The following is a 13,833-nucleotide window of genomic DNA, read 5'->3' as shown; positions in this document are numbered from 1 at the left end:
AGTCCCCTAGAACTTAGAACTACTTAAACCTAACTAACCTAAGGACATTACACAACACCCTGTCATCACGAGGCAGAGAAAATCCCTTACCCCGCCGGGAATCGAACCCGGGAACCCGGGCGTGGGAAGCGAGAACGCTACCGCACGACCACGAGCTGCGGACTGAAGGAGCTACATCAAAACAATCTCAGGACTGAATACCACAACAACATACTTTCGATATCTGTGTTATCCAAATGACGGTCACCTTGCGGACATTAGTCTCGCGTCTGACGCAGGTGAAGTCCCCTGGCTGGTCCTCCTCGGAAGGAGAGCGTCATCTTGAGAGAGAGTGAGACGGACGCGGGCAGAGCCGCCTGCGCCTCGCGTGCCAGCTAGGCGTTGGCTGGCCCCACCTGCGCGTGTGGGCCGCGGCCACAAGGTCGCCGTGGCACGCCCCGCCCACCCAGAGGCGCGCGGTCGCTGCCGCCTCTGTACCATCCCAGCCTGCTGCCCGCCCCGAGCTCCTGCCTCCGTAGCGTTCACGGAACGGAACGTCAAAACCTCTCACGCTCTGAGTCCCTCAGTGCCCTCCACAGCCTCTGTGCGATGCCCACGCACAGACCTGCAGTACAACGGATCCAGAGATACCTTCTTCACTCGCTCACTGATGGTGGCATTGTGTCTTTCGTAGGGGTTCATGGACATGTCGGTGTGTCAGGAGCTGACGGTGCAGCTCTGTTACCCAGGTCTTTTAGGACTTCTATCATCTCGGACGTTCCTAACGTTGCTATACTGAGATACGTGATGTCACTCTGGCACGAGCACTGTTCGTTTCTGCGTGGGAACAAGCTCATGGAAATTAAGGCTGAGCGTCTGCTGGAACCGTATTCGTCCGACTGGTTGGACGGCAGTGTAAGGTCGCACACGGACGACTAATCCCAAACAGGCAGCGCCACTGGCACACGACACACTACTAAGTTGCAACATACAGCCGGCAGTTAGACGGGTGATAGGGAAATGGAAGTGGTAAGACGTAGTCGGTCAAAGCGAGCGCCCATTGTTGCTTGTGTCTGGGCGGGTTTCGTGCTTAATTATCACGTATGGACGTAGAGAAGCTTGTTAGTCTTGTGAAAGAAAAGTATTACCACCACGACTTACATAGAAAACAGTGGTTGAAAGTTGCAGAGCAGAAGAGTTGGAAATTATAATTATAACTAAAAAAGAAATATAATACTGTGCGATCCGATTTGTTGACCACGTGGTACATTTTTACTAAAAACTAGTACAGTCATAAGTTACGTACAGTGTCATTCAATAACGGCGTGTAAAAGAAATCTAGTAACTGTATTTGAAAACAAAATTAAGGACACCACCTTCTACTGTACGGCCACCCTGTGTAACTAGTATTCTGTCAAGTACTCGAACCGCTTTGATTCGTGCATTTACTCTGTGCAGAAGAGTTATAAATTTATCTGGACAGCAAAAGGTGCACTGACACCACTGTTCTCGACGATAGAAGCTCATCTTTTTGTCGATTGTGTAATTAGCTTCTGGTCCTCCTCAAACCTCTTTACCAGTTGCGATGTTATATACTGAAGGGGCAAAAAGACTGGTACACCTACCTAATACCGTGTAGGGGCGCTGCGAGCACGCAGAAGTGCCGCAACACGACGTGGCGTCTACTCGATTACTGTCTCTAGCAGTGCTGGAGGGAATTGGCACCATGAATCCTGCAGCGCTGTGCGTAAATCCGTAAGAGGGGGTGGAGATCTCTTCTGAACTGCACGTTGCAAGGCACCCCAGATATGCTCAATAATGTTCGTGTCTGGGGAGTGCGGTGGCCAGCAGAAGTGTTTACTCAGAAGAGTGTTCCTGGAGCCACTTTGTAACAATTTTGGGCGTTTGGGGCGTCGAATTGTCCTGCTTTAATTGTCCATGTCCATCGGAATGCACAATAGATGCAGATGATCGGAAAGGATACTTTCGTACGTGTGACCCTTCAGAGTCGTATGTAGACGTGTCAGGGGTCACCTATCACTCCAACTGCAAGCTCTCCACTCCATTACCGAGACCCCACCGGCTTGAACAGTCCCCTACTGACATGACATGCAGGGTCCATGGACTCGTGAGGTTGTCTCCATACCCGACACGTCCATCCTCTCGATACAATTTGAAACGAGACTCGTCCCACCAGACAACATGTTTCCAGTCATCAACAGTCCGTTGTCGGTGTTGACGGCCCCAGGCGATGCGTTAAGCTTTGTGTCGTGCAGTGATCAAGGGTATACGAGTGAGCCTTCGGCTCCGAAAGCCCATATCGATGACGATTTGTTGAATGGTTCGCGCGCTGACACCTGTTGATGGCCCACCACTGAAATCTGCAGCAATTTGCGGAAGGGTTGCACTTCTGTCACGTTGAACGATTCTCTTCAGTTGTCGTTGTTCCCGTTCATGCAGGATCTTTTTCCGGCTGCAGCGATGTCGAGGATTTGATGTTCTACCGGATTCCTGATATTCACGGTACACTCGTGAAACCTCTGAGGTGCTGTGTCCCATCGCTCGTGCGCCAACTGTAACATCATGTTGAAACTCACTTAAATCTTGATAACCTGCCATTATAGCAGCAGTAACTGATCTAACAACTGCGCCAGACACTTTCTTGTATAGGCGTTGCCCACCGCAGCGCCTTATTCTACCTGTTTACATATTTCTGTATTTGAATACGCAAGCATATACCAGTTTCTTTGGCACTTCCCCAGTGTATAATGAGTATATACAGTACATTTCACTACAATGTCAACATAATCAGACTTTTCGATTTGAATTGTTATTTGCAGCTGTTATTTGCAGCAGTGTCATTATTCTAAACGTAGATTCTACCCCTGTCTATGTGATCGTTCCACCTTAAACCGGTTGCGAAGATATTTGAAGGTATATGACTGACACCAGTGACTGTACAGTGTACTAAAACGATGTAATTTCTTTCCATTTATTTAGGGTATTCTGTTGTATTGGCTTCTGTTGAGGGTAGCTGCCACGCTTGGCACCAGGCGCTCTTCATCTGCAAATGTTCCTGCATTAACAATTTTCTAACGATATTACGTCCGTGTATACGGACCCCTTGTCTCATCCGGACAGTCAAAGGTAAAACGAGTGAGAGAACAGAAACAAGAAGTTGCTTGTAATGTGCGTTACACAATGCAGAGTCATTAAAGAAACTGCTATGAGTTGTGTCACGGAACGTGTTACACGTCTGTAGTCGTCAGTACCAACTTAGTCACATGTTACTTTTCGGCGAAATGACGGATATAATGAGTGTTTTCCCATGGTCCGCCTGTCTGCCTCCCGTGACTGAAAGTATAAGCTACACGTAAGAGCAGGGATAGATTGCTTGTACCGTGAGTGAACTTTTACATTTTGTAGTTTACGCCATCTGTAGGAACAAATGTGGATCGAGCGAGCGTGTTTAGAAAAGGAAACGCCGGTATTAACTTCTTCCGCTGACTTCAGATACCGGAGTGGCGAGAAATAACCGTGTTAGTCGTTGTTACGAGGGGTACCTTGTCCTTATATGAGGGCTTCCAAGCGGCTTGTGGTCGATCTTTATATAGGCTTGTGGCGGGGCAGCCTTCGTAACGTACTGGGATGACTAATACCTCACGGTCTAGCCACCTCCAACAGTAATGAAACTCCCCATCCTCCGACAGAATTATCATATTAAATCATTCGCTGTATGTGCTGTTCATACGCTCCGACGTGTTTTTCAAGGCTTACGAACTGGAGACATATGTTTATATTTAAACCTACACTCCACGAGCCGCCTTGCAGCTTACGGCGGAGTATTCTCTATATCGCTGTCACGTGCAACTGTTAAGTGACGCGCTGTTGAAATTTTTTAAAACGTCTCACTTGCGCAGACAATCAGTATTCGTAAAACGGGAATATTTCTAAGACTATTAATCAACTTTTGCATGTAAACATGTTTATGCAGGCTTCCAACGTGACTATATGTGGAATTTGTAAATAAGAAAACAAAGAGTTAACAGGTAGCTAAGTTTTAGTAATAATAAATGGCTATCTCTCTCGGAGACTTTGCCCCATCATCAGGGAAAATGTTTCGTGTATGGTTCTATAGCATTGTTCTCTGGAAAGCAACATTGAAAATTCAGTTTTATATTTTCCTTCAAACCTCAGCATTAGAACTGTATGGTCCAGACACTATTAGAAAAACTCGTATCATTTTCTTTACAGTTAGTGCATGGAGTGTGTTTTTTAGTAAGACATACAACGCAGATACGAAGAAATTGCAGAATTTCCTACGTCGTTGCCTTTCTGAGAGAAAAGCAGTTTACGAGAAACCAAAATTGTCACCCGATGGTGGAGCCAGCACTCTAAACACTTAGTGAATATGAAGTATTAATATTTAGTGGCGAGTTACGAAGCGTTAACTTACGTAGAATTCATCTTTCGTCGCCGGCCGGTGTGGCCGCTACGGTCGCAGGTTCGAATCCTGCCTCGGGCATGGATGTGTGTGACGTCCTTAGGTTAGTTAGGTTTAAGTAGTTCTGAGTTCTAGGGGACTGATGACCTCAGATGTTAAGTCCCATAGTACTCAAAGCCATTTGAACCATCTTTCGTCGACGTCGGTACATAAGAGTTCTGCCATTGCTAAGTTTATCACTAACAACTGTCGTACTTGCAGCTTTTTACGGATACTGCCTCCATACAAAGAGTTACAGAAATTGCTGCTGGTAAAACTTTCGGAGTATAAGGTCGTGGTCGACGAAGCTCCTCTGTTCCAAACTTTTCGTCCAGAACTGCGCTGGACATCTTCAGAGACGTTGCTCCTCCGTTGAGTTTTGCCGACTGACGATCTTGTACCCCGAAAGGTTTACAAGTAACAATGTCTGTCGTGAAGGCCTTCATTCTCTCATCAGTTACAGAAGTGTCTTTATGAGAAAAATTCATTGTTATACTACTTGGCACTAGGAGACATGACCCCCCCCCCCCCCCCCCACTTTTTAAATTGGCATTCTGATGTTTTTGTGGTTGGTGATTGCGGCCAGCCATTTTCGGAAGTATGTAGCACCGCGAGTTGTTATAGACAGTATACGGCTGCCTGAATGCCGCCATTGAAATTCCGCGGTCACCACTTGCCTTGACGGTTAGTAAATGGACGACAGTCAGCGAAGCTCGTGATCTCTCTCTGACGTTTTGCGTGTGGGCCGGGCATATCAGTTACGGAAGCAGTTTTGCTGCTCAACTTCTTTTCCTCTTTTTACAAATTGCACTGTAAGCTACGAAAGGCATAAGATATCAACAGGAAGTTTTAATGTGTCACACAGAGTGAAAATTCATTATTCAGTTACATTCTAGGAAACATCTACGATTATTTGATTCGTGTAAGACATCGAAAGTTATGTTCCTCTTACATCATTATTGTCGTTGTAGGTATTTGTTACTTAAGACTTGACTCTCATTTTGCTGGCCGTTGTCGCCGAGCGGTTCTAGACGCTTCAGTCTGGAACCGCGCGACCGCTATGGTCGGAGGCTCGAATCCTGCCTCGGGCATGGATCTGTGTGATGTCCTTAGGTTAGTTAGGTTTAAGTAGTTCTAAGTTCTAGGGGACTGCTGACCTCAGATGTTAAGTGCCGTAGTGCTCAGAGCCATTTGAACCATTTTTTTGGCTCTCATTTTCCGTGCATTAATATTTTATTTATTTATTTATTCAGTATATGGTTTATTGCACCTGTTATGTGAAAATCTTGTTGAAAACGTATTCAATATGAAGCTATCGCTTGAGCGTCAAAATTTCGACCAGAAGTAACCACCAGTGACGCGACGGAGTAGTTACCCATAGTGATACTGCGAAATGTAATTGTGTGGTTTCTAGGGACTTTCGACTACAACTCTGTGTATTATATGTTACGTCAGCTGCTAATTTCTAAATAAGAATCATTGTTTTGGTAAGAGACGGAAGCCAAGTGGGCAAGGATTGGGAAGGAAATCGGCCGTTCCCTTTTTGGAGGAACCATCCCACCATTCACCTTAATCGCTTAGGGAAACAACAGAAAAATTAGATTTGGGTGACGGGACGGGGATTTTAGCAACAACACTCCTGCCGAATGCGGATCCAGCGACTTAACTGCTGCCTCACTTCGCTTCGTGTTTCTGATAGTTCTCTGTCCTACCATGAAGCACTTTTAAACCACCCGCTCATCTTCTTGCAGGAGGGTCATTGTTTTTATAGGGGTGCTATGGAAGTAAACCCATTAAATTGAAGCATTTCCTCTTCGTAAAGGTTCTTAAGGCGCGATCTGATATTTTTGCTGGCGTATTTCTATCTTGTGGAATTATCGGATGTCTCGGCTCACGTCCTAAGTTCTCCACGATAATTCGGCAGACAGGCTCATTGGCATCTTCAGGTCATTCCTGATGACTGCTGCTCATCTGATGTCAGCGTACTGTATATGTTGGCCGTTTCCCCCTCCATTACGCCGCTTATTTCGCTCTCCGTGCAGCCACAGCGGTGGGTGTGTTACTTGGGCTGAGGCTGGCGGTGGCGGCGGCGGCGGCGACGTCCGGCCACGACCTGTGGCCACGTGTCCACGCTATCGCCGTTCACTCAGTACAGGATTCCAGGCCTGACTCAGTTGAATGTCGCTACCTTTGTTAATTAGGCCGCCTTGGATCCTAATTTCTATAGCCTCTTTAATCGCGCATTCCCAGAAGGGGGAAGATTGCCTGACGATCTCCGTTTTGTTGTAATGTATAGTAAGGCAGCTTTTTAGAGTATGGTCGGCTGATTTGGTGGCCTAGCATAATTCAGTGTGGCGTCTATGACCGGGGCATTTCTTCCTCTGCCATGCGTACAGTTTCCCCAATGTATACCTTGCCGTATTGGCAGGGGACGGGGGGTTAGACCCTGGTTTGCGGAGGTCTGGAACATCCTTTACTGAACCTAGTCAAGGTCGTAAGGAGGAGGCGAAATACACATTTGACATAGATTCGCTCCTAGATTATGCTGACTTGTGTGGAGGTAATGCCGACAAACGGGATCCGCGTTAGTGATTTACACTCCTGTTTTTTCTTCCTGCTGTTGTTCGCAGGTCACGATCGATGTAAGATCAAGGCAGCCTTCGAACTGAACTGTAGCACCTGGAGAACATTCCGAAGAAATGGGTACAGCAGCAAGCTGGCGGACTCCTGAGAACTCTACAAATTCATTAAATATTCCGAGAATTCTCTACGGTTTGTGTTCTGTTCGCAGTTCAATTTTGAGAACTACATCTTGTCCTTGTTTGGATTCGACGTTGCCTAAGAGTTTTTTTACAGACATAAATTGCGTCTGGATAAATTTGAAGGGAGCGTTGGAAGCATTACTATTCAATGTCGTGGTGAAGTGAACACATTTCTTCACTTCTAGGACTAGAATAACATCGCTCCAGTTTGTTCATTGTAAAACTGCGGAATCCCATACGAAAGAATGTAAGCTAAAATCCCAATATTGTCCTTTTAGTTTGTGTGTCCCCTTGTTTTTCACCAAACGGATGCTGTGATGGTTCCTTACTCATTATGACGCTCATTATGTTCCACACTTCTCGACAAACCTAGTTAGTCCCCACGTTTCAAATGATCGTATTGTTGATGGTTGGAAGAATTACATTATAAAACTGTACATGATATAAGATGAACATCAACAAAAGCAAAACGAGGATAATGGAATGTAGTCAAATTAAATCGGGTGATGCTGAGGGGATTAGATTAGGAAATGAGACACTTAAAGTAGTAAAGGAGTTTTGCTATTTGGGGAGCAAAATAACTGATGATGGTCGAAGTAGAGAGGATATAAAATGTAGACTGGCAATGGCAAGGAAATCGTTTCTGAAGAAGAGAAATTTGTTAACATCGAGTATAGATTTAAGTGTCAGGAAGTCGTTTCTGAAAGTATTTGTATGGAGTGTAGCCATGTATGGAAGTGAAACATGGACGATAACCAGTTTGGACAAGAAGAGAATAGAAGCTTTCGAAATGTGGTGCTACAGAAGAATGCTGAAGATAAGGTGGGTAGATCACGTAACTAATGAGGAGGTATTGAATAGGATTGGGGAGAAGAGAAGTTTGTGGCACAACTTGACTAGAAGAAGGGATCGGTTGGTAGGACATGTTTTGAGGCATCAAGGGATCACAAATTTAGCATTGGAGGGCAGTGTGGAGGGTAAACATCGTAGAGGGAGACCAAGAGATGAATACACTAAGCAGATTCAGAAGGATGTAGGTTGCAGTAGGTACTGGGAGATGAAGAAGCTTGCACAGGATAGAGTAGCATGGAGAGCTGCATCAAACCAGTCTCAGGACTGAAGACCACAACAACAACAACAACAACATGCTTTGTGAAGTTTGTAATAGGAAGGAAGCAAAAGGAAAATAGGTTTGGGTTTAACGTCGTGTCGACAACGAAGCCGTTACACACGGAACCTAATCTGGGATAAGAAAAGGATGGGGAAGGAAATCGACCATGCTCTTTATACACTGGTCAGCCAGAACATTATGACCACGTACCTAATAGCCGGCATGTCCACATTTGGCACGGATAACAGCGGCGATGCGTCGTGACATGGAAGCAGCGAGGTCGTGGTAGGTCGCTGGAAGGAGTTGGCAGCACATCTGCACACAAAAGTCACCTAAAAGCCGTAATACCGGGGAAGGAACGTTGAGCTCAGACGCCGCGTTCAATCACATCCCAGATGTGTTCGTTCGGGTTCAGAGCTGATGAGGTGAGGGGGGGGGGGGAGGGAGGGAGGGAGGGCAAGACATCATTTGGAACTCGCCACTGTGTTTCTCAAACCACTCCATCACGCTCTGGTCTTGTGGCGTGGCGCATTGTCTTGTTGAAAAATGCCACTGCTGGCGGGAAACTTGATCGTCATGAAGAGTTGTACCTAGTCTGCAACCGGTGTACGATACTTCTTGGCCGTCATGTTGTCTTGCACGAGCTCCACTGGACCTATGGATGCCCACGTGAATGTTCCCCAAAGCATAAATGGAGCCGCCACCAGCTTGTCTCCGTCCCGCAGAACACGTCTGGAAGACAAAAAGATTCGCGCCTTCCCATCGGGATGATGAAAAAGGTATCGGGATTCATCAGACCATTCGACAGACGCGCCAACGTCCAGTGCCAATGGTCACATGCCCCCCATTTCAGTCGTAGTTGTCGATGTCATGGTGTCAACATAGGCACATGCATGGGTCATCGGTCGCGGTGACCCAACATTAGGAGACCTCCGTGGACTGTGTGTTCAGACACACTTGTACTCCGTCCAGCATTAAAGTCTGATGTCAGTTCCGCCACAGTTCGTCGCCTGTCCTGTTTTACCAGTCTGCCCAGCCTACGACGTCCGATATCTGTAACGAGACACATTAAATGTATTCGTATTTGCGGATGTGGACAAAGCATCAGCTGTAGGGTGGAGTGACGACAACGAAACTTTGTGCTGGACCAGTGCTCGAGCCCGGATTTCCCACTTATCGCGAGCAGTCGTCTTACCATTTTGCTGTCTGTGCACGGCTCAAAGTCATGCACAAACTTCCGTATGTCGTCAGCCATGCGTCTACAACCTGTAGTCGTTCATTCAGTATGTATATTCCCGTACAGGTAAGACATTTTACTTGAAAATCGCTTGGCGGGTGTTGGCGGATACAAATGATATTGCAGTGCCTTTGTTATTCTGAATTACGATGCAAAAGTTCCTTTGGACATACACGCATGTCCAAAGGAACTCTGCCGGCCGAAGTGGCCGTGCGGTTAAAGGCGCTGCAGTCTGGAACCACAAGACCGCTACGGTCGCAGGTTCGAATCCTGCCTCGGGCATGGATGTTTGTGATGTCCTTAGGTTAGTTAGGTTTAACTAGTTCTAAGTTCTAGGGGACTAATGACCTCAGCAGTTGAGTCCCATAGTGCTCAGAGCCATTTGAACCAAAGGAACTCTGCATCGTAATTCAGAATAGCACAGACATTGCAGTATCGTCTGTTATGAGAGGTGGCCGCCCAGCACCACGATGTCGGTTTCTCCACGTGTTGAGAACACTCACCATAGCACTAATCGAACGGACGACAAGTCGTGCAGTTTCCGAAATGGTCGTGTCGAGCCTCCGGGCCATCACAATCTGCCCTCGGTCAAACTCAGGTAGGTCCCGCGCCTTCCTGATTCTACACACGGAAAGTTTCGCTGGCAACTCCTTATTCATCCTGCATACAGTCTCGATCTTCCTCCATGCAATTTCATAATTTTGGAGTCCTGAAGAAAGATGATCGTGGCCGTCGATTTTCTTCGGACGAAGAGGTGCACGCATAGGTATAATCATGGTTCCGTAGGCAACTGCAACATTTTTCTATGGAGGCATTGACCGTCTTGTCTCATAGTGGGATAAATGTATTAACGGTTGTGGCGTACACTCGTGGTACAAATGGCTCTGAGAATCTGAGGTCATCAGTCCCCTGGGACTTAGAACTACTTAAACCTAACTAACCTTGGACATCACACACATCCATGACCGAGGCAGAATTCGAACCTGCTACCGTAGCGGTCACGCGGTTCCAGACTGAAGCGCGTAGAACCGCTCGGCCACAGCGGCCGGCCGTACACTCGCGAAATAATGAACAGTTCACTTACTTTCTCCACTGTCTCGTTTTCATTTGACTGCCCTTTGTAGAGGGTTGGGCGGATAGGGATATGAAAAACGCTTCTCCGGAAGAAGTGTGTGTGCTGAGTTACCCCTGCGTTACCCCACTCGATCTTGTTATGGAAGAAGTATCTGAAGCGTTATTATGTTACTGAGACAATTCATGATCCGTTGTTTTCGTAATTGTTTCTAGAGTAGCAACGGAACAGTACCTTTGCCAAAGTTTTATAACAACCGTAACATTCGCAATGTGTCAGACAGTTGCGCGTGCATCATTAGCCGACTGGTTACGGTATTAAGCGATAACAGATCCCTGGACACTGGATCGTTGTGCATGCGCTTTCTAACATAACCCAAGCGCTCGAGGACTTGGCTGACAGTGCTGAACTTGTCATCCGCTGAGAGCCGCTCTCCTTGGCGTTCCTGAAACGGCCTGCCCACGTATACTGCGGACGTCACTGTCCGCCTTGCACCGCAACGTTGTTTTGGAGCCAGTTACTTTCCAGTGATAATGGCAGGAAGTGCGTTGTACGTGAACATTCTTCCTTGTGTGCGTTCTTGCTTTGTTTGTTGACTGTTGTTCCCACTTCATTGCAGACCGGTATCAGGGCGTGGTAGTGGTTATGGATTCGTTCATTGCTGTGTGTATTTCCTTCGCTGTACTTCTTGCGAAGGTAATACTAGTTAGCAGGTAACACAAGGAAAATGTAAATCATGGTTGCTGCAGTGGGATTTGAACACTGCTTCTCTACAATACGAGACCAGTGAGTCACGAATTGCGTCACACACCTCAGCATACGAGTACCCCTGGCAGCGAGGATGCTGGCGTTTTGTTGAGACAGAAATCGCTCCACCTCTGAGGGATGTACGCTCTGTTTCAAGATATTACTACGAGCAAAACTCAAAATGACGTGGCTCACGAGGAGAATACGGCACGTGTCCTAACTTGATGTCCCAGGAACTTCGCGCAGTTGAAGAGAGGTAAAAAAAAAGCGAACACGTCTCTCGGCTTATACGCAGATATTCGACTGTTTCTGAGAAAACAACGGTGGAAGTTCTGGAGGCACTTTGTGAACATTTTAGCGAGTAAATACACTCCTGGAAATGGAAAAAAGAACACATTGACACCGGTGTGTCAGACCCACCATACTTGCTCCGGACACTGCGAGAGGGCTGTACAAGCAATGATCACACGCACGGCACAGCGGACACACCAGGAACCGCGGTGTTGGCCGTCGAATGGCGCTAGCTGCGCAGCATTTGTGCACCGCCGCCGTCAGTGTCAGCCAGTTTCCCGTGGCATACGGAGCTCCATCGCAGTCTTTAACACTGGTAGCATGCCGCGACAGCGTGGACGTGAACCGTATGTGCAGTTGACGGACTTTGAGCGAGGGCGTATAGTGGGCATGCGGGAGGCCGGGTGGGCGTACCGCCGAATTGCTGAACACGTGGGGCGTTAGGTCTCCACGGTACATCGATGTTGTCGCCAGTGGTCGGCGGAAGGTGCACGTGCCCGTCGACCTGGGACCGGACCGCAGCGACGCACGGATGCACGCCAAGACCGTAGGATCCTATGCAGTGCCGTAGGGGACCGCACCGCCACTTCCCAGCAAATTAGGGACACTGTTGCTCCTGGGGTATCGGCGAGGACCATTCGCAACCTTCTCCATGAAGCTGGGCTACGGTCCCGCACACCGTTAGGCCGTCTTCCGCTCACGCCCCAACATCGTGCAGCCCGCCTCCAGTGGTGTCGCGACAGGCGTGAATGGAGGGACGAATGGAGACGTGTCGTCTTCAGCGATGAGAGTCGCTTCTGCCTTGGTGCCAATGATGGTCGTATGCGTGTTTGGCGCCGTGCAGGTGAGCGCCACAATCAGGACTGCATACGACCGAGGCACACAGGGCCAACACCCGGCATCATGGTGTGGGGAGCGATCTCCTACACTGGCCGTACACCACTGGTGATCGTCGAAGGGACACTGAATAGTGCACGGTACATCCAAACCGTCATCGAACCCATCGTTCTACCATTCCTAGACCGGCAAGGGAACTTGCTGTTCCAACAGGACAATGCACGTCCGCGTGTATCCCGTGCCACCCAACGTGCTCTAGAGGGTGTAAGTCAACTACCCTGGCCAGCAAGATCTCCGGATCTGTCCCCCATTGAGCATGTTTGGTACTGGATGAAGCGTCGTCTCACGCGGTCTGCACGTCCAGCACGAACGCTGGTCCAACTGAGGCGCCAGGTGGAAATGGCATGGCAAGCCGTTCCACAGGACTACATCCAGCATCTCTACGATCGTCTCCATGGGAGAATAGCAGCCTGCATTGCTGCGAAAGGTGGATATACACTGTACTAGTGCCGACATTGTGCATGCTCTGTTGCCTGTGTCTATGTGCCTGTGGTTCTGTCAGTGTGATCATGTGATGTATCTGACCCCAGGAATGTGTCAATAAAGTTTCCCCTTCCTGGGACAATGATTTCACGGTGTTCTTATTTCAATTTCCAGGAGTGTAGTTCAGCCGAAGCGATGCACAGTGGCTAGCGTCACGGTCTCTCACTTTGTGTCCTGTATTCGAAACCCGATTATCATTTTTTTTCATTTATCTACCCATGTCCGTACAAGATTACAACACAATTTTTTTCCAAAGTATATTGAAATAAGTTTTGTCCTTGCAATTTTGTCATGTGATGACATGATGGAGACCGTGGCTGTTGTTTGAAGACAAATGTTGATGGTGTTAGGACAGCAACCAGCCACAAATTTACTTTCAGTTCCGTTATTCAACGGAAACCGTTACCGGTTTCGAATCGTTGTGATTCATCCTCAGACGGTTTACACGCTTTCTTTATGACATTTGGTGTGTTTTTACATATTAATTGACCTAAAATATAAATAAAACATAATTATAAACACGCCACACACAGATGGTTGCGTTAAAGATTTTCGTTGCATGTGACTTACGTGAAACGTCGGTTTCGAGTGTTTATTTTCATAACAGTCGTCCTACAGATGTAAATGCATTCCCACTGCATCCTCGTTGTTGCACGCGTAAATAGTTCTCACTGCACACTTTGGATTTGTCGCTGAGATCATTTCCGTATTTATCATTGTCCTTATTTATCTAGAATTGTATGTCTTATTAATCAATTTTATAAAATGAAA

Source organism: Schistocerca americana, chromosome 4, assembly GCF_021461395.2.
Source record: "Schistocerca americana isolate TAMUIC-IGC-003095 chromosome 4, iqSchAmer2.1, whole genome shotgun sequence".
Classification (NCBI taxonomy): Eukaryota; Metazoa; Arthropoda; class Insecta; order Orthoptera; family Acrididae; genus Schistocerca; species Schistocerca americana.
The sequence above is the reverse complement of the archived record's forward strand: the minus strand, read 5'-3'. Positions refer to the sequence as shown.